At 36.8% G+C, this 22,503-nt stretch overlaps 1 protein-coding gene across 1 annotated transcript in view; it reads right to left on the bottom strand.

The window, feature by feature from the left end:
• Window positions 1–22,503, bottom strand: part of CELF2 (CUGBP Elav-like family member 2) — an 840,819-nt gene that overhangs the window by 816,493 nt on the left and 1,823 nt on the right. The gene's annotated exons all lie outside the window — the stretch shown is intronic.

The following is a 22,503-nucleotide window of genomic DNA, read 5'->3' as shown; positions in this document are numbered from 1 at the left end:
AATAAATAAAATATCCAGATTTTTAGTTATTCTTTCTGATCCTCGTTTTCAAAAGCAGGTGTTAAACAGCCATCCTCAAATGCTTAAATAAGAGAGTGAGTTCGTTCCCTTCAATTTGGGAGTTAGGAAATCTACGACCATGTTGCCTTTTTAGCAGTGATTCTCAAATGAGGCAGCATCTCTATCCACTTGGGAAGCTTGTTAAAATATGAATATCTCATCCAAACCTTCAGTGATTCCAAAAAAACTACATCCCCAAATTGTTCTAACTTAACCTCAAACTGAGGGAGCAAAAGGCTGGGCTAACAGAGCTTGCGTTGCAGGTGTCCATGTGCAGGGATAGGAGTGGAGTTACACAATGGGAGAGCCGGTTCTCCAGGAGCCTGCACACTGAACTTGGTTCTGGGAGATCCACTACAGTAGTGGTTTTCCTAAGGGGTTAATGAAGTCTGGGGTCCTTCAGGCATTATTCAGAGGCCTGTAAGGTGAAGCTCTGGTCTCCACTTCTGTGGAAACTAGAGTGACTTTTCCTTTGACTGTGTTATATACTGGGGTTACATGTATGATTCCATTTGGGAGTTTTATTTCTAAATAGATTAACCACCATTGAACTGTTGAGTAGACAAAGAGCTGGGAACTCGATTTCCACAGAGCAGGCAAGGTCCAGAGTCCACAAAGATTCTAGGCACCGGAAATAGTTCTTTGGAACCGGGGTAAATTCATAGGTCAAGCTTAATAATGCTTGGTTAAGATATTTAATGCACAGTTATACTTTCTTTGAACAGAAAAAAAGGTGTACAGGGTTAAATTGTGAATAGTCATACTAATAAATAATTTATTAAGAAACCATTAAATTAGAGGATTGCATACCTCATGACATTTATTTCACACAATGAGTCACTGAGGAAGGTGTGAATATTCCCATTTTCCAAGTGAATAAATTGAAGCTTGGAGATAATAAATACCTTCCCCAAGGTCCTGTGGAAGATCCAGAACTTTAAGCTAGGATCTGTCTGGTTTCAAATATCATGTTCTTAATCACAACTTCCAAGTAGGTCATACTTTAGAACAAGAGGGCTTTGCCTTTTTTTGGTGGTGAGATTTACAGACAAGTTGATAAAGTCATCATGATGTTTCTCTCACTCCCACCAGTTTAGAAATAATCTAGATAAAGACTGAGGGAAAAGAAGGAGAGGGCGTCTCTTTCCTTTTCCACCCATTTCAGAATGTGAGTGGCAGTCCTTGCTTGAAGAGAAAGTTATATAAAAACTCAGGGCTTCACAAGTGCTTTGCCAATGTGGTAATAGAGGGGCAGGGGTCACAGGGCAGGGAGCATGAACAAAAGAAAGATTAAGAACTCCTTCCAGTTTTACCAAACCACACCAAACAAAAACAATTACTTTAACCTATTCTTTGTGCTTTTACCCTCTTACTGCTCCCAAACCAGATAAAATATTCAGTTGCTGCCAGTAATTTATTGTGAATGCTTTTAAAGCTGAAATTGTTCCAGCCAGAAATAATAGAGGTCTGTTTCCAGAAATGTCTGGGGCTAAAGAAAGACATGGTCAATTGTGTTCATGAGTTACTGACTTCTTATGGCCACAGTCCCTGAATGGCAGTCACTTCTGTCATTTTGATTTAATAATTTATTTAGAATTCTTTCTCATGGACTGTATTCACGGTGAGTCCAAACAAAATGGAAAAATCATTTTCCTCTAATTACTATATAACTCTGTTTTTGGATTTGGGCAAATTTAGAGAGGTCTTTGTCTTCTATAATGGATTGCTTTCCCTGATCTAAAATTAAATGTAGTAAAGACGCCTCAGTTGCTATAAAGAGAAATGTATATATGTTAGGCCCTTCCTTCTAAATTGGGCATTTTCTAGAAAGTATTTGAATACTAGTAGGCACAAATTGTACAAAATGTGCAATGTTAATGCAGTTTATAATGAAGAAGTATAACTGGGGTGGTAGGCTTCAAAAAATCAAAACAGCCTCACATCAGCCAGATTTCATCTTTTAGTGGGTGAAAACCCATAATGTAATTGAGAAGCAAACAGCATTGGGGTCTATAGTTTTTCCCATCGAAGGCTTGGCTCACCTGCTGACAAAAGCAATTTACGTGCTGCAGAACATAATCTTCTATCAGACAAAAGATAGAAAAGCTGATGGCCATCTTTTTCCTTGAAGGGTATGTAAGAAAACTGCTCATATGGAAACTCATACCTGAGTGATATTTTTAATTGATGTTTGGCAGTGACTCAACCATAAGAAGATCAAAACAACTTCTGAAAGAATCTCGTCTGTAGGATTAAATTGTATTACTGATATTGTCAGGGCAGAAAAAAATAGCCTGCCACATTATGTGAAGGATCTATTCTCCCTGGGGAGCAGTTATTGATATGCTTACTAAAATAATATGAAGAATATAAAGATTCTATGTTATGCTGTTTAAAATATTATAAAGCCTATAGTTCAGGGGTTGGAAAAATTTTTGTTTTCTTTTTTTATTTTTATTTTTATTTTTTTTTAATTTTTTTTTCAACGTTTATTTATTTTTTGGGACAGAGAGAGACAGAGCATGAACAGGGGATGGGCAGAGAGAGAGAGAGAGAGACACAGAATCGGAAACAGGCTCCAGGCTCTGAGCCATCAGCCGAGAGCCTGACGCGGGGCTCGAACTCATGGACCGCGAGATCGTGACCTGGTTGAAGTCGGATGCTTAACTGACTGCGCCACCCAGGCGCCCCAAAATTTTTGTTTCTATTAAGAGCCAGTTTACAACTATTTTAAGTGTTGCAAGGTTACACAGTTTTTATCTCCAATTTCTCTTTCTCTCTCTCTCCTCTTCCTTCCCTCCCTCCCTCCTTCCTTTCTTCCTTTCCTTCCTTTCTTTCTGGCTTTTTTTTTGGTTTTGTTTTACAACTCTTAAAAATGTAAAAACATTCTTAGCTCATGGGCCATACAAAGACAGGCTATGGGTCTGTTAATCACATTTAATTTTTAGGGATATTGCATAATGATAATCTTCTGCCTAGAAAATGGCTGAGTCAAAAAGATAAGAAGGACCAGGTAGGGGTATGCAAATGTGATTGACAATGTTTTTAATTAAGAAAAGATTATCTCCAAAATTTTGGATGTCTGAATGCCCACCAGATATTTCCATTTTCTCTACCTACTTAGCTACGAATATGACTTGGGCAGACCAGAGAGATGAAACATTTTGGGGCTCACCCATTATATTACAGCAGTCACACAAAAACTCTCTGAATCAAAAACAGCACCAATATATGCTAGACAGAGTTGTAATTTTAGTTGTCCATGATCTACAATGACCTATTTCTTTTTTTAAAAAGGCTTAAGTTTTTTTAGAGTGGTTTTAGGTTTGCGAGGAAGTTGAGAGGAAGAAACGACAATTTCCCATATAATCCCTGCAAACCTCCCCCTCCCCCCACTGCCCCCACAACACACAGCCTTCCCCACAGTCAACATCCCCCACCAGGATTGATGCATCATCATCACCCAAAGTCCATAGTTTACATTAGGGTTCACTCTTGGTGTTGGACATTATATGGGTTTAGACAAGCATATAATGGCATGTAGCTATCATTATAGTGTTATGCAGAGTAGTTTCACTGCCCTTGAAATCCTCTGTTCTCTGCCTATTCATCCCTTCCCCTCCAACCACTGGCAACCACTGGTATTTTTACTGTCTCTACAGTTTTGCCTTTTCCAGAAAGTCATATAGTTGGACTCCTACAGTATGCAACCTTTGCAGTTTGGCCTCTTTCACTTAGGAATATGCACTTAAGTTTCTGCCATTCTTTTCATGGCTTAATAACTCATTTCTTTTAGTGCTGAAAAATATTACATTGTTTTGGTGCACCGTAGTTTTTTTATTTTTATTTTTTTAATATAATTTATTGTCAACTTAGCTAAGATACAGTGTATACAGTGTATTCTTGGCTTCAGGAGTAGATTCCCATGATTCATCACTTACATACAATACCCAGTGTTCATCCCAACAAGTGCCCTCCTCAATGCCCATCACCCATTCTTCTCACCCCCTCCAGACTTCCCACCCCCATCAATCCTCAGTTTGTTCTCTGTATTTAAGAGTCTCTTGTGGTTTGCCTCCCTCTCTGTAACTATTTTTTTTTCCTTCTCTTCCCCCGTGATCTTCTGTTAAGTTTCTCAAATTCCACATATGAGTGAAAACATACGATATCTGCCTTTCTCTGGCTGACTTATTTCACTAAGCATAATACCCTCCAGTTCCATCCACATTGTTGTAAATGGCAAGATTTCATTCTTTTACATCACTGAGTAGTATTCCTTTATATATATATAGCACATCTTCTTTATCCATTCATCAGTCGACGGACATTTGGACTCTTTTCATAATTTAGCAATTGTTGATAGTGCTGCGATAAACATTGGGGTACATGTGCCCCTATGAGTCAGCACCCTGTATCCTTTGGATAAATTCCTAGTCGTGCTATTGCTGGGTCATAGGGTAATGCTATTTTTAACTTTCTGAGGAACGTTCACACCATTTTCCAGAGTGGCTGCACCAGTTTGCATTCCCACCAACAGTGCAAGAGGGTTCCCTTTCTCCACATCCTTGCCAACATCTGTTGTTTCCTGAGTTATTCATTTTAGCCACTCTGACTGGTGTGAGCTGGTATCTCAATGTGGTTTTGATTTGTATTTCCCTGATGATAAGCAATGTTGAGCATCTTTTCATGTGTCTGTTGGTCATCTGGATGGGCAGAAGACATATACTATAGTGTATTTATCTGTTCACCTGTTGAAGGGAGGCTTAGTTGCTTCCGAGTTTTGTTAACTATGAGTAAAGCTGCTATAAACATCGTAAGGGGTTTTCATGTGGACATATGTCCTTAGTTGCTTTGGGCAAATACCAAGAAGCACAGTGACTGGATCAACAACCTTATTTTTAAATATGCTAGATTTCAATATTATGGGATATACTATGGAAATGCCCAATAAGGGGGCTGACCTAAGACTGTGGAGTGGCCATTGTTCTCAACCCTATGGTTTGGTTTGTAGCATAAATTCTCCCTTTTAAATTATAGCATGAAGGCTAACTATTTTGAATTGCTTACCTCTCTTATTTCCTGCATTTGTGCAGATATTTCAGTTGGCTTATGGAAATTAAATAAAAACAATATATTTGTTTAAATTACCTAATTTTCTGGAATTTCTCCTTTTTGTGTATGGGAATAATTTCAATTACATTATTTGTCCTCATAATATTCCTGATATGCTAAATGAATACATAGTAAAAAAATATATATGTATGTGTATGTATGTATACGTGTGTGTATGTATATGTGTATATATGTGTGTGTGTGTGTGTGTGTGTGTGTGTGTGCCCCAAATGGGGCATCCAAAAGGAAGAACAGTTAAAATCCATATCTAAGAACACATGCAGGTTCTTAGATATCTAAGAACACATGTAGGTTCTTAGATATTTAAGAACACATGTAGGTTCTTTTAACATTGTCTAAGAGAACCTGGGCATTAAAGACCAAAGTGGGGACAACGTTGGCAGATTACTAATCTCATAAGCAAGAACGTAGGGAATACAGAAAAACATAGCCCTGAAAAAAAATGCAAAAACAGTGTGATTGAAGGATACCCAAAGATTCCCATTTTCAAAAATATTTATAATTGTGAATGCTCTGATGAGTAATAAATTTATATTTTCTCATCAGGCAGGTGTTTATTAGGGCATTTGGTGCTTTTCGTTTCCAATACTTGCATGCTAGCAAACATATTTGGTTTAAAATTTTACTTACTGTAAAAATCTGTAGGGTTTATATATTTGGTAGTAGGACAAGAGCACAGACACCTATTCAAATATTGATGTTAGAATGCCAGAAAAATGGGATTGATTACTTTGATAACCCCACTTCCTGGTTTCTGGAGCTAATTCCCTTTTCCCAAAGGAAATGCTTATAGATATCATAACTCTGTTAACATTTTCAACTTGGTAATAAGTGACTGTTTTTACATTCAGTTAGCCCTTGGTATCAGCATCACACTTACTTTTCAAATATCTTCTTGATAGTAACCCCAAACTTGAGTAATTCCCGCCATTATTGACTAACAGGGACTCAACATCTTCTCTGAGTGACCTACATGGAGAGGGATGAGGGAGTGGTGGAAGATCCATTTGATTAAAGTGAGATCAGAAAGTAGAGCTGTAGGGTGATAAAAAACAGTCTTCCTTTATAAACGTGAATGGCATGACATGGAAACAAGATGAGATCATGGGATTTTGCCAACAGCATTCTTGAGTTTGAGAAAATTTCCCAAGTTATTTTTTAATTGCTTCTTACTGAACTCTGCTAACCAATTCTCTGCCTTGGAACAGCTATTCAAGAAAGCATGAAAACCCAGCAGTGTCAATACTGGAAAGCCCCAAACTGTCATGGAACCAGTTGCCAAAGTGACTCAGAGCAATAGGTTACAAAGAAAAAGGAATTGTTATCAACCATTATGAAATAAAGAGCTAAACAGGTTAAAATGGGGAATATGCCACAGAAGAAAAGGAAGAAAATATCTGCCTGCTTGAAGAAAAATGCACTCCCTGATCTTAATTGCTCAGATCATTATTTAAATGTTAAGCGTTTCTATGCATTAAAAAAATACTGACAAGATCTCAACAAATTGCTAACAAGTAATCAGGAGCATTCTTTGCTAGCTTTAAATTACCTATGTGAACAATGCTTATTGAGCATATGAGTTACAGGCAAAATATTTAAGAATGGTACAATGGCTTCTTTGTTCTTCTTCCACCAATAGATTGAATTACACCTGTTCCCCAGAAGGAGGCCTTCAAAAATCATATAATTGAATCTTTGTTTCTTCCAGATAATGATGCCACCCTGAAAAGTTGATCTGGAAGCAGAAAAGAAAATTACTTTTCTACTGTTTTTTTTTTCCTCTGAGTGGCCAACCACAAGAGCTTGAATAATTCTGCCAATAATTGACTTGTAACATTGATAATTCAGTGCTGTTGCCTTGTCTGCGCATCTACATCCATCTGGGTGAAGCATAGGCAGGCTAGTGTAGTAGAAAGGATCCTGCTCAAGGTGTGTCAGAGCACACGAGACCTATAGGATTATATCACCAGGCACCCGATGCATGCTTCTCAGTATGGCCTGTAATCCCCATGTCCAGCTGCTTCATTTTTAGAGTGGGTATGACAATAACTGCCCTACCCAAATCAGAGAGATGTGGGGGGGTGGTCATGATGTGTTCACAGAAAAATTCTCAAGAAATGTAACCATAGGGAGTGTTCAACATACAGCTCATAAGTCTCCTTTCCAATACGAAAGCTCCTGAACCATTTTTTTGAATACTACTTTGGACATTCTGACCTTGAATCTTGGTCCTCCTCTTCTTCATCTTCTCTATTGACCTCTGTGGTGGGGATGCCATTCCCAACTCATCAGCAAAGCCTTTCAGATCTACTTTTGAGTAAGTCCTAAGGCTGTTCCCTTCTTGCCATGTCCAGAACTCACATGCTGGTCCTGGCCTCATCATCTCTTGCATGATGACCCTAACTTTTCCTTGCTGCCATGTGTCTTCCCTCAACAGTTTACTCCCCAGACAGCAGCCACAGCAATCCTTTAAAGATACAATTCAGATCTAGTCACTCCTTGGTTCAAAACCCTGCTGATGAGTGCTTCTCACACAGAGAATTTTATCAGAAGTCCTTACCACTTCTTACAATGCCAGTAGGAGTGGCAAACTACCATTTTTGTACAGTCCATGAACTAAGGATGATTTTTATATTGTTAAATGATCGTCACGTGAACATACTACATAATTCAATGTCCATAAAGTTTTATTGGAACAGAGCCATGTTTAGTCATTTACAAACTATTTATGGCTGCTTTCATTCATCCACAGTGCAGAGCTGAGTTGTTGCTAGATACACATTATGGCCGGCAAAGCCTAGAATGTTCACTAGCTCTTCACAGAAAAATTTGGCCAACTTCTGCCCACAGGGTATGATCCCTCTCCTTTCCTACCATTCTTCTCATTGTTATTCTGCTTCAGTCATGCTGATAGCTTATTCTTTTACACTTGTTCTTGCTACAGGGCTATTTTATATGCTGCTTCCTTTTGCCCTTGGATATTTCCCTGGATATTCTATGACTTCCTCTTTCATATCACTCTAGAATCTGGTACTTTTCCCAGAGAGGTCTTCCTTGACAATCTTACAGAAAACAGCACTGTTATAAAATTCAAAGATTTTTTTAAGCTCGAATCCATGGTTTGTCAGAGTTTAAACTCTTTCTCTTTTAGATATTAAAATTTTTAATTGTTAAAAATCAATGTCAAATATCACATATTTGATATTTAAGGGCTCAGTTTAGAGGATAAACTAGGAATGAAAAATTACATGCTTTTTTTTCCAGTTCTTCCAAGAGCTTACTATGTGACTCCAGACAAATAATTTAGCATAAGGAACCTCAGTTTTCCCTTCAATGATTTAATGATTATTTCCTTTGAGCTGCATAATAAATATGATGGATACACATAGGCATATAACAGTTGCAGTTTTAAAAGCCTCAATAACAGGGGTGCCTGGGTGGCCCAGTTGGCTAAGCATCCGAGTTGATTTTGGCTCAGGTCCTGATCTCACAGTTCATGAGATCAAGCCCTGTACCAGGCTCTGTGCTGACAGCATGGAAGCTGCTTGGGATTCTCTCTCTCTCTCTGCCCCTTCCTTGCTCACATACTCTCTCTCTCTCTCTCTCTCTCTCTCTCTCTCTCTCTCTCTCAAAATAAATTAATAAACAAAAAATAAAAAATAAATAAAAGTGTCAGGGACATCAAGAACAATCAAACATCTATTCAATATGTTATGGCGTATGCCCTCCTTACCAGGATTTTATTCTTAAGATTCTCCTTAGAAAAATGACTACCTAGGGGCACGTGGGTGGCTCAGTCAGTTAAATGTCTGGCTTCGGCTCAGGTCATGATCTCGTGGTTTGTGAGTTTGAGCCTTGCATCAGGCTCTGTGGTGACAGTTCAGAGCCTGGAGCCTGCTTTGGGTTCTGTGTCTCCCTCTCTCTCTGCCCCTCCCCTGCTCTACTCTTTTTTTCTCTCTCTCAAAAATAAACATTAAACAAATTTTAAAAAGTTTTTAAAAAAGAAAAATGACTACTTTTCTGAAATGACTATTTTTACTTAGACCTGCAAATCATGTATCTAGCAATGGCACCTTTATTGGTTTCCTAGGGTTGTCATAAAAAAGCACCATGAACTGGGTGGCTTAGAATAATAGAAATGTATTGTCTCACAGTTCTGGAGGCTAGAAGTTCAAAATCAAGGTGCTGGAAGGGCCATGTTCCTCTGTAATCTGTAAGTGAATCCTTTCTTGCCTCCTTCTACCTTTTGGTGGTATGACAGTAATCTTGATGTTCTTTGGCTGGAAGCTGCATGACTATAACATCTGCTTTCTTGTCATAAGGGGTTCTCCCTGCATGTCTCTGTCTTCACATGGAATCTTCTTAAGCCCACCAGTCACACTAGATTAGGAACTCACCCTATGCCTGGATGTTCTCTAAAACTTTACCAATTCTGTCCATAATGACTCTATTTCCACTAAGGTCACAGTGTGAGGTATTGGGGATGAGGACCTCAACATATATCTTTTTGTGGTGGGATACAATATAATGCACAATAGTGCCCAAAAGCGCAATGGCAAGGATATTTAATTCTTATATTCATAAACACAGGTGAACTGCTTACTCCCCAATGCATATTCTTTCATGTGTATTTGCTTGTTATCATTGTAAACAGTGTTTTGAGGAGGACGAGGGAGAAAACCAACGATTGGTACTGTGATCGCCCAGTTTCTTCCAGTGGTACTTGATAGTCACTCTTTGAAGCCCAAGTTAAAGAATAAGGATGAACAACTGATTACTTCACTATCTACCTTATATATGACACTAACATACTTATAATCATCACTGGAGTCCGTAGTCATCTACAATGAGACCTTGATGTTGTTAGATTAGTGGACTGGAATCTTGTCAGTTTGTTCTAAACTAGAAAAAAGCCTAATGAAATGCTCTTTATTCATATACCTTTTCATAAAATTGAGTGCTTTCAATTCTTAAAATGAGTGAGTTGTGAATGTATTAACCATTTAATAAGAGATGTAATAACCACAGGGCAGGTTTAAATTGTCATACATGAAGAAGTCAAGGAGTTTTCTCTTTGGATTAGTTTCTTTCTTACTTTTTAAATAGTCCCTATGACATATCAGACACAGAAAATACATTAATATGCCTACAAAAGGAACTTACAGTCATGACAGTAGAGTTAAGTGGTTGTGCCAACCCTTCCACAGATAACAATGATAAAAACTAGAAAAACATAAAAAAAAACCTATTAATTTCAAGATACTGGATGTGTCCAACAGTGTACAAAAGCCGTGAACAGTTTATTCTTTAAAAAAAAGAAAGAAAGAAACACATAGTTACAAAGTGTAAGAATTGGGAGTATTTCCCAATTCCCATGGTGACAAAAGAGGAAAATGGTGGTAGAAAAACAAAGCCTTGTCAAATGTGTGCAGAAATCAGAATTTACGGCTGGCAAAGCACTTGGAAATGTAAAGATGAAGCTCTGAGAGCAATACAATTGCAGAGGAAGGAAACCAAAAATGCAGTGTCTAGCTGACAGATATACTATGCATGGTGAGGAAAAATTCTATAGGGCTTGCAACAAAGCAGGAAGAGGTCAGAGAGGAATCTACTTTTGAAAGATAAAAGATGCATGGGGCAAGATATATAATTTTTCTGCTTTCTAAGCTGAATACATTTTCCAGTTGCATGAAACATAGCCAGCAGAAGGCTGAAGCCTCAGGGATTTGAAGTTTCAAAAGTGAGATCCTAAGGATATGCCACACAAGCTAGATTTAGAAGGAAATTCCTAGAGGCAAAAGGCTATAGAAAGGGGAGTCCCATAATATGAATAAAATCTTGGCCAAAATCCCTCATTGTCAGATTACACAGGCACAGGGAAGAACTCCAAGAGGTTAGACTAATAAAAGCATTTGAAATTCGTAAGAATAGTCTAGAGATATCAGTAGTTGCATACTACAAGAAAAAAACATTGAGTTTCATGTTCAGGAAGATTAACTGAATTAAGCACAATTCTCAGAATACTACAAAATCCAATGTCACAACAATGTACTATCTTTAATGTCCAGTTTACAACCAAAAATTACTAGACATGCAAAGATACAGAAAGTGTGACCCATAAATAGAAACAAAGACAGTCAACAGAAACTGACTTCCAGTGATCCCAGGTGTGGATTTAGGAGATAAAAACTTTAAAGCAGTGATTACAAATATGTTCAAATAATTAAAGAAAATATGATGCCAGTGAGTGAAAATATAAGAAACTTAAAAAAAGAAATAAATCTATAGAAAAGAAATTTGATAACTGAAAAACTCAATAAACTCTAAAAATTAATTAGATAGGCTTAATAGTATATTGTAGATAGCAGAATAAGCTATCACGAAACTTGAAGATTGACCAATGCAAATTACCCAATTAGAAAAATAGAGAAAAAAAAAACGAAGGAAAATAAATAGAGTCTAAGAGGCCTATGAGAGAATATCAGGTAAGCTGTTACACACGTAGTTGGAGTTCCTAAAAGAGAGGGAGAAATGATCAGGAAACATTTTTTTTTGAATGAAAAATAGCAGAATCTTTTCCAAATTTAATGGAAACTGTTAAATTCAGATACAAGTAACTTAGTAAAGAAAAATATTCCTAAAATATTGTAGTTAAACTGTTGATATCCAAAGATAACAAATAAAATCTTAAACTCAGCCAGAGAAAACATACACATTAATAATAGGTGCAGAATGCTATGATTTATTGACTTCTACAAATGAACTATGGAGGCCAGAAGATATTGAAATGACACAATAAAACTACTAAAAGGAAAAAAAAAGGTGTCAATAATAAATTCTAAAGTCATCCTAAAAAATAAAGTGAAATGAAAACATTTTCAGATAAACAAAAACTGAGAAAATTTATTATCAGAATTGTATTACAAATAATGTAAGGGAAGGTGTTCAGGCTATATAAACATATTTCTTTTCTTAATTTCTTTAAAAGAGAAATGGTAGTCTAAAGCAAAACAAACAACCCCCACAAAAAATTAACCCCTAAAAACAAGCAAACCATACAAACAAAAAACAAAACTAATTTACTAGTTTATCTCCTAACTAGATAAGATTATAATGTATATAAATATAATTCTGTAACAATAGCTTAGAAGAGAGAGGGTAAATGGAAATATCCTATTAGAATGTTACAATTAATTTTAGAACATATATTTTAATTTCTAAGAAATCATGGGAAAATAATTCAGAAAGATATAAATAGAAAACCAAAACATAAATTAAAATGAAATTTTCAGAAAGATCTGATTAACACAAAGAAGGGAAGAAAGGAAAAGTTAATCAAAAATAATAAAGCTAATAATAAAGCTTCAAAATTCATGGATCAAAATCTAAGAGAAACTAAGTGGGAGAAATAGACGAATCTATAATCATGGATAGAGACTTAATCAGTAATTGATAAGACAAATAGATGAAAAATCAGTTAGAAAATATAAGGTCAGAAGGACATTATTTATCAACCTCACTGGCAGTCATAGAACACTTCACCAAAAACTGCAGAATACATATTCTTTCTATGAACATTTGGAATTTTCACCAGGGTGAGCCATACATTGGGACATAAATCTAAATATTATGAAATTATTAAGTTCTCTGACTAGAATGGAATTAAAACAAATATTAGCAACAAAAAACAATATATGTAGAAAAAGTCAAAGTATCTAGAAATTAAGTAATGCGCTTCTTAAAAACCATGGGAAAAAGAAGCAATCACAAATAAATTAAAATTATCCTGAATGGAATAAAAAATGAAGATAATATGAATGAAAATTTGTGGAACATAGCTAATGTGGTGGTTGGGGAAATTTTACAGGTTCAAAGGCATACATTAGAAAAAGAAAAAAAGGGCAAAGCCAATTAGGTATGCTTCTAGCATAGAAGGAAGTAAACTGGACTCCCAAAGATATCTATGCTCTAATCCCTGGAACCTGTAAATATGTGACCTTAGATGACAAGAAAAACTTTGCAGATGTGACTACAGCCCTGAGATGGGGAGATTCTCCTGCAATATTTGGATCGGCCCAATGCCATCACCTGCATCTCTGCAAGTGGAGGAACTTTCCCAGTTGGGTTAAAGAATAAGATGGAAGAAGAAAGGAAGATTTGAAGGGTGAAAGGGACTTGACTCACCATTTCCAGCTTCAAAGGTAGAAGAAGGAGTCCATAAACCCAGAAATTACCTTTAGAAAATGGAAATGACCCCCAGCTGATACCAGCAAAGGAATGGGGTCTCAGTCTACAACTGCAAGGAATCAAATTTTGCCAAAAATACAAACAAGTGAGGAAAGAGATCCTTCTCCCAAGCCTCCTGAAATGAATGTGGCTCAGCTGATGCTTTGGTTTTGGCCCAGTGAGATCTGTCAGACTTCTGATATACAGAACTACACAGTAAGAAACTTATTAAATTGCTTAAGTCACTAAGGTTTTGGCAATACGCTACAACAGAAGTAGAAAATGAATGGACAGATTAAAAAAAGCAAAACAGAAAACACTAACTACTAATATTAAGAAAGCCAAAATGCTACTACTGATCCTATAGCACTCAGAGGATAAGAGAATATGATGAACACTTTATGGTTATAATTGTGATAGCTCAGATAAAATATACAAATTCCTTGACTAACACAAATGGCCGAAGTTAACATAAGATGAGACAGAAAATTTAAATAATTCTGTATCTATGAATGAAATTGAATTTGTAACTAAAAGTGTTCCCACAAAGAAAACTCCAGGCCCAGCTACCTTATTGATAAATTCTATCAAACATCTAGGAGAAAAAAAATCCTAATCCTACACAAAATATTTCAGAAAATAAAGGAGGAAGGATACTTTCCAACCTATCTTATAAGATAAATATTACTCTGAGAGCACAGCAGACACATTCATTAAAAGAGAAGAGAGGAGCCAACCCGTACCTTCATGAACAAAGACACAAAGATCCTTAATAAAAATATTAGCAAATAAGTCCTCAGTATATAGAAAGACAATACCCTTTCATTGTTAAGACTTTCAGCAAAGGAGGAAAAGAAGACTTCCTTATTTGGTAAAGGGTGTGTTGAAAAACCCTTCATGGAAATCATACTCTGTGGTGAAAGACTGAATGCTCCCCCTAAGACGGAGAACAAGAAGGGATGTTCATTCTCACTATTTAGATTCAATGTTTTACTGGAAATCCTGGCTATTTCAACCAGTTAAGATGAGGAATAAAAGAAATATAAATTTGAAAAGATGAAGTGTTTTGATCAGAAGTTGACATTGTATTTGGAAAGTCCTAAGAAATACATATGCAAAAAATATGCACTAGAACTAATAAGTAAATTTGTCAGGATAGCATTATGGGAGGTGAGTATACAAATGCCACAAGTATTTATATATACTAGCAACAGAAGTTGGAAATGAAATTAAAAAAATACAAGTCCACCTTAATAACATCCAAATGCATTGTATACTTAATTCATAAACTTAACAAAAATGGTAATATACTTGTTTACACAAAGTACAACCCATTGCTGAAACTAAAGAACAACTAAATAAATGTTTATGGATGGAGACTCAAGGTAGTTAAAATGTCAGCTCTACAAATTGAACTATATATTAAATAAAACTCTAATAAAAATTTCAGCAGCCTTTTTGAGGGAAAAATTTACAAGCTAATCCTAAAAATATATGAAAATGACAACAACTTAGAACAGCCAAAGTAATTTTGAAAAAGAACTTACACTACCTGTTTTCAGGACTTAGTATGAAGCCAGGGGAATCTCTACAGTGTGGAATCGTGAAAGCATAGATTATGTAACTCAACAGAGATTCCAGAAAACAACCAACACATATATGGTCGATTGGTTTTTGGCAAACGGTTCAAGATCATTTAATTGGGAGAAAGAGTTTATCAGTAATGCTATTGAAGCATTTACATATCCGTAAAAAAAGATGAACCTTGATTTTTCACCTCATACCAAAGATAAAAATTAACATGGATCATAGATCTATATATTAAAACTGAAATTATAAAACTTATAGGGGGAAACAAAAGAAAAATATTTTTCACTTCCTAATAGGTGATGTCTTAGAGAGAACACAAAAAGTATGAACCATAGAAGAAAAAAATTCATACACTGATTATACAGTATGTTTAATTAGGATTAATCCAAATTGAAAAATATTACTCCTTGAGAGACACAATGTTTTTAAGGTTTATTCTTTTATTTTGAAAGAGAGAGAGAGAGAGAGAGGTGGAATCCCAAGTGCAGAGCCCAACACAGGGCTCCATCTCATGAACTGTGAGGTCATGACCTGAGTCAAAAATCAAGAGTTGGACGCTTAACTGACTGAGCCACCCAGGTGCTCCAAAAGATACAAAAAGAAAAGTCACATATTGGGAGGAAATATTCTCCATACAGATATTTGAAAAAGACTTCTCCCCAAAATATGAAAGGAACTCCTACAACTAAATATTAAGAGAAAAATGGACAAAAGATTTGAACAGACACCTCACAATAAGGCAGTGAGTATATAAAAAGATGTTCAGCGTCATAACTTCTCAGGGAATACTGATTAAAACCATAGTGAGATAGCACCACATACCCATTAGAATGGCTAAAATGGGAAAGAGTGGCAGTTTCAACTGTTGGCAAAGATATCTAGCAACTAGAATCCTGGTACACTGCTGGATAAAGCATAAAATTTTACACTTCGGGAAAATGCTTGGTTTGTCCTTATAAAGTTAAATATACGCCTATCATAAGATCCAGCATGCTCACTTTTATCTATTACCTGAGTGCAAAGAACTCCTCCTATGGCCACATGAACACTTGTAGGTGAATGTTCATACAGCTTTGTTGATAATAGCTTCCAAATGGAAACTACCTAAATGCCCGTCAACAGATGAATGGATACGCAAAGTATGGCATATTCATACAATGCAGCAACAAAAGAAAATCTACTGATGTGGGGCACCTGGGTGGCTCAATTGCTGAAGCATCCAACACCCGATTTCAGCTCAGGTCATGATCTCATGAGTTCGAGTCCTGCAGGGAGCTCCGCGCTGACAGAGCAGAGCCTGCTTGGGATTCTCTCTCTGCCCCTCCCCAACTTGTGCTTTCTTTATTTCTCTCTCAAAATAAAGAAACTTAAAAAAATCTACTGATGCACATAACAATATGTATGAATCTGAAGGCGTTATGATGAATGACACAAGCCACACACAGAAGAGTACATACTGCATGAGGCCATTTACATGCAATTTTATAAAATGTAAATTAACTTGTAGCGACAGAGAGCAAATCAGTGGTTGCCTAAAGGCTAGGTGTGGAGCACAGGATTGACTACAAAGGGAGACAAGCAAATTTTTTATGGATGGAAATGTTCTGTACTATCTTAATTTCTGTACTGGTTTCACAGTGAACACCTTTGGTTCAAAACTCCTCAAACTGCACACTTAACATGGGTGCAGTCTACTGTATGTAAATTATACATCAATTTAGTTGATTAAAATCCCTATCAAATATCTTTCAAAATGAAGGGTTTTCGGGATTCACCCCCAACCCCTCAATTAAATAGGTCAGCTGTATAATAGATATTCCTAGTATAATAGAAATACTCAAAAGTAGTGCATCTTCGAGGTATGTCTTTACCAGAAAAGCAAGCCATCCCATCTTTATGTTCTTGTAAGAACCTTTAAGAAGATGAATATGCAGAAATCATTATCTCCCATAATGTCATCTGTAGAATACAGGGCTGACTTAATATGCATATTAATATGTGTATCATATACATATTCATATAAATGTGGTGGAATTAAACATGAACAAGAGAACGAGTTTTGTCCACTTCTCTGTGGTCCGCTTACATCATCCTATAACTCACAGATTCTGAGGAATGCTATTTGTACTACTCAAGTGCTACTTTAAAAAGTACACAGAGAGGTGCCAGGGTAGCCCAGTTGGTCAAGCGTCGGACTCTTGATTTCGGCTCAGGTCATGATTTCATGGTGCATGAGTTCAAGCCCTGCATTGGGCTCCATGCTGACAGCATGGATCATGCTTGGGGTTCTCTCCTTCCCTCTTTCTCTGTCTCTCTCTCCCACTCTCTCAAAAATGAATAAATAAACATTAAAAAAAAGGTACACAGAAAATTTCATATTGTATGTTGTGGCTATAAAAACAACTTTAGTAAAACGTTTCCCAGATCCCTTGAAGCTTGCTTTCTTTTGGATGATTATCAATCATTAGATCAGCTCATTGTTACTCAGGTCAACTAAAGTTCCTTAAGAAAGTCTTGTAGGGATCCCAGCAAAGCCAAAGTTACCTTGTAAGAAAGAACTACCTTATTTTAGATGATCTGGTCCACATTCCAGTAGATTCTGCACATACACAGGACATCAGAGAACTGTCTACTACTGTCCCTACTTGCCATCTAACCCACTGGTTGTGTCTCATCATCTCCAATGATGCCTTATGTCTCCACTCTTCTTGGTGTCTTCATCTGAGTTCTTGAACTTGATACTTATTTGGATATTCTATTTTACTTTTTGGCTCTATTTCTGGATCTTTCTCAGCCTCCCTGACTCCATTCCCCACATTTCTGAGCCAATCTCCCGCACTTCTGCACTGACACCCAATTCTGGAGCCCAGCCCAGAGCACAGCCTAAAGTCTACTGATTAGGATAATAGTGACATCCGACATTCATTAAATAAGTATTTAATGAACACCTGCTATGTGCTAAGTATAACTTGCCTGGGGATTCAGCAGTAAACAAAACAGACCAAAATGTCTGCCCCCATGAAACATCTTTTTAATGGAGACAGTTCTACAATAAATTAATTACACAGTATATGATGCACTATAAAAGAAGTGATAACTTTGGAGAGAAAGCCATGAAGGAGGCTAAAGAAGGTTAGAGTGACTTGTACTTACAAAAAGAGTGGTCAGAGAAGGTGATATTTGGGCAAAACATGAAGGAAGTGAACAAGCAATAGATATGGGTATCTAGAAGGAGCATGATCTAGGCTTAGAGAAGATCAGGTTCAAAGGTCCTGGGGTAGGAGCAGACCTCAAATGCTCTGTGTGTGTACAAGTACATGAACATGCCTAGAATATTAGGGGATGTGAGAAGCAAGAGTCAGGGAGATATATAGGGTTATGTTATCCTTGTTGGCCCAGACAACTCCATTTTATGTGGTTGTCCCACAGTGATTATTAATATTACTGCTTTCACTCTCAAAAGTGTCCAGGTTTAAACGACAAATTACATAGTCAACCTATTTAGTCAAATTTGCAGTACATGAATAGGATATCAAAAATCAAAAGGTATAAAAGGGCATATAGTAAATGCAAGCCTTCCTCTCATCCCTATGTCCCAGGCTTCCAGTTTCCCTTCTTGGAAACCAATGTTACAAGTTTCTAAGGCATCTTTATTGCAGTGTCTTGAACAGAGGAGTGACACCATGTGACTTACATTAAAAAATTTTTAATATATTTAAAATTTTAAACATTTATTCATTTTTGAGAGAGAGATAGAGAGAGAGAGACAGAGTATGAGTGGGGAGGGACAGAGAGAGAGGGAGACACAGAATCCAAAGCAAGCTTCGGGCTCTGATCTGTCAGCACAGAGCTCGACATGGGCCTCGGAAAGACAAACCGTGAGATCATGACCTGAGCCAAAGTCGGACACTTAACCAGTGAGTCACCAGGGCGCCCCTGACTGACATTTCTAATGGACCGCTCAGGCGGTAGAAGAGATTGCCGTAGAAGCTCGGGGCCAGCTAGGAAGTTACTACAATAATCCAGGGTAGCAAAGAACTTCGTTAACTCTGCTACCTAAAGACATGGGGAAATAGAATCATATATTTTTTTTCACTTTAGAAAGAATTAGCATGTGTATCTTTGGGTTAGAACAGCATTCTCTGAGCCCACCAATCTCAATTAGTCTCCCCCATAGTTTCTATCAGAGCACTTGAAGTTTTCCTTCACAGCACATAACGTGACTTGTAAGGACATATTTCGTGGCCATTTGTTTACAAATGTCTTTTTTTTTCGTGGCCATTTGTTTACAAATGTCTGTTTTTTTTCTTACATTCTTCTTTTTAGTTTATTGAATTCTAGTTGACACAGTGTTACTTTCGTTTCAGGTGTAGAACAGTGATCTGACACATCTGTGCATTATGCTCTGCTCATCATAAGTGCAGTTTCCATCTGTCCCCACACGGCACTTCTGCAATACCTTTGACTATATTCCCTGTGCGGTATCTTACATCCCTGTGATGTGTCCATTCCATACCTGGAAGTCTGTATCGCTTTTTCCCCTTCACACATTTTGCACATCCCCAACCTCACCCCATCTAGAAACCGCCATAGTTTATTCTATGTGTCAATGGGTCTCTTTCTGTTTTGTTTTGTGTTTTAGATTCCACACATAAGTGAAATCATAGGATATTTGTCTTTCTCCGTCTGACTTCACTTAGTATAATACCCTCTAGGTCCATCCATCCATTTTTCCAAAGAAGCCATACAGATGGCCGGCAGACACCTGGAAAGATGTTCAACATCACTCTTCATCAGGGAAGTGCAAATCAAAACCACAATGAGTTATCATCTCAAAGCTCTCAGAAAGGATAGTATCAAAAATACAAGAAATAACAAGTGTTGGTGAGGATGTGGAGAAAAAGGAACACTCATGCACTGTTAGTGGAAATGTAAACTGGTACAGCTACCGTGGAAAACAGTATGGAGGTTCCTCAAAAAATTAAGCATAGAGCTACCACACTATCCAGTAATTCCACAATTTGGCATTTACCCAAAAAAAATGAAAACCACTAATTTGAAAAGATACATGCACCCTTGTTTACTGCAGAATTATTTACATTAACCAAGATATGGAAGCAGCCTAAGTGTCCAAAGGTAGATGAATAAAGATGATGTGGCGTTCATAGACAATGGAGTGTTACTCAGCCACAAAAAAAGAAAAAGATATTGTCATCTGCAATAGTTTAAGCTTCTTGAGGATCATGTATGTTTCTTTAGTCAGTATAGATCAGTGTCTTCTACAGAACAGACATTTAAGGACAAATTTTGAATGAATGAATGAGTGAATGAGGAAATTACACGTGCTCTCTTGCCACTCTTCCTACAAAAATAATCTAGGAACAACTAGCCTTCTCTCTACCTCCCTCCATTGACCTGGGTTTCTAAATGATGAATTAACCTTTAGATCAGAATAAAAGGGAAAAAACTTAAACCAGTTTCCCTCTCTCTCTATATCTCATGTATCTCTCTATCTTCATCCTTGTGAAAACAATAGAAAACCAAGGAGGCAGGAAGGAAACAGAGGATTATAAGATTTAGTGTAACTAAGCATTTACATACTTTCTGAGGAAATATACAATGGGTATATTAGAACAGTTTTGGTAATAGGCATTAGACAATATTCTAATTAATGCATAGGTTATAAACTAACTTTTTTGAATTATTTCATCACTCTGAAGTGTTAGGGATTGGTGCACATAAGAATATTTTTATGTGTTGAAAAAAAGCATTGCTATACATCTTAGTTTCGAGGAGAAAGATATTCTCTTTATTTTCTTGGGCCACATGTGGAAGCATCTCAACAGATGATAGAACAGCATTCCTGATACACACTGACTGTTCTGTTGCAATGTGTCTTTCTAGTCCTGTGGGCATTTGCCACATCGGCGAAGGGAGAACAGGGCACAAATTCAAGGGACTGGCCTAACCACACATCAGCTAAGCACAAATGCACAGGCCAGGACTTGTAGTCAATTAACTCATCGCCCTCTTGTAGTTTGTTTGAACCACTTGACCACAGTGGCTGCCCAAACTGACATTCCCCTTTCTCTTCCTTGAAAGTTACCCATCTTCAGCTGGGCAGAGTCAAGAAACTTGACTATTTGATGGGGCCACTTCCTCTTGGCAAAGAGGAAGAGACAGAGGCCCAAGAAGATTAATTAACAAAGTCAGTGGTAATCAAGTATTAGGATGGATAGCTCCTGATGCCCGGCTCAGTATTTTTTGCTTCTTTTCTTATTATAGTGAAAAAAATACACAATTGAGACTGTATCAATAAGTAATAATAATTTTTAAAAAGCACAAGAAAGAGAAAACACCTGTGTGGCTACAGAAAAATTGCTGAAGGAAATGTGAGAAGAATACGCCAGTTCCAAGAGGTCAGAAACAATACATCATAATTTTTCTTGATCCCGGGAGCCTCATACTATGCTGAGTTTGTCATAGGCTAATTAATCAAATTACACTTTTTAGTCTACCAGTTGAACTTCTACTACATTTGTAAATCCCTGGATGACCAAGATATGGCTATTTCATTTTTCAATTTCCCACAGATCCTAACATAGTTGATACTTAATAAACATTTATAATGAATTGAGCAAATGTCATATTTTCAAAAAGCATTATTTATACTTTTATATTGCCTTTACATTTTCATTCCAGCATCATATATAATCCCATCTGTTTGTATGTCTACATGTAAAACAACGTTCACCCTCTCCTTAAGGCATTTCCTACTTCAACATCCATGCAGTTACAAGCTGAAAACTATTCCCAAACACCACAAGAACTAAATGGCAAATGCGGAACTATTGTTAAAGAATTTTGCTCTTGAAACTGTAATGTCATAGCATTTCAGCAAGGGAAGACGAAAGGACATTCCGATATTATGCGTGCTTAGATATTGGGATGTGGGGTTATTACTGGTTCTTTTTTATTGAAAAAAAAATGGATAGGGTAAAATCTAACTAAAGTAATTTCAGTGTTATTCAATATTTTATTAATGGGGGAAAGCATCATTTTAACTGCAGCAATCTATAGAATTATGGACTGATTACTAGTTCAAATGACAGAGTCCTACAGTGAAACCCATAATTTTACATTACATTCTGCAAGAGATGATAGCAGTTCTCCACATATAATGGTATCGCTAGCCCGGAATCTTGTTAACACTCATAGTCTGAGAGGTAGTGCTTATCCTCTCTCGTTCTTATTTTGAATCAGAAAGAAATTTTTTTCAGAGGTCTACTGGCCTTTATTCTTCGGATATGGGATTTTGGTCAATTAGATATTTTCATGGAGGTGACACCTTGGTAAGAAGTTTAAGAGTTTAAGTAGCATGGTAAAATTATAAGGAAATTAATCTTTTTTATTAAGAAATAAATTAAGAAATGCCGGTGCCTTGGTTGAACTTGCAGTTAGCTCTTTGTAGCTATTTTAGTCACCGATTCTATG

The sequence above is a fragment of the Felis catus genome, chromosome B4, assembly GCF_018350175.1.
Source record: "Felis catus isolate Fca126 chromosome B4, F.catus_Fca126_mat1.0, whole genome shotgun sequence".
In the NCBI taxonomy this organism is placed as follows: Eukaryota; Metazoa; Chordata; class Mammalia; order Carnivora; family Felidae; genus Felis; species Felis catus.
Note: the sequence above shows the minus strand (reverse complement) of the source record. Positions and strands in the feature narration are given on the sequence as shown.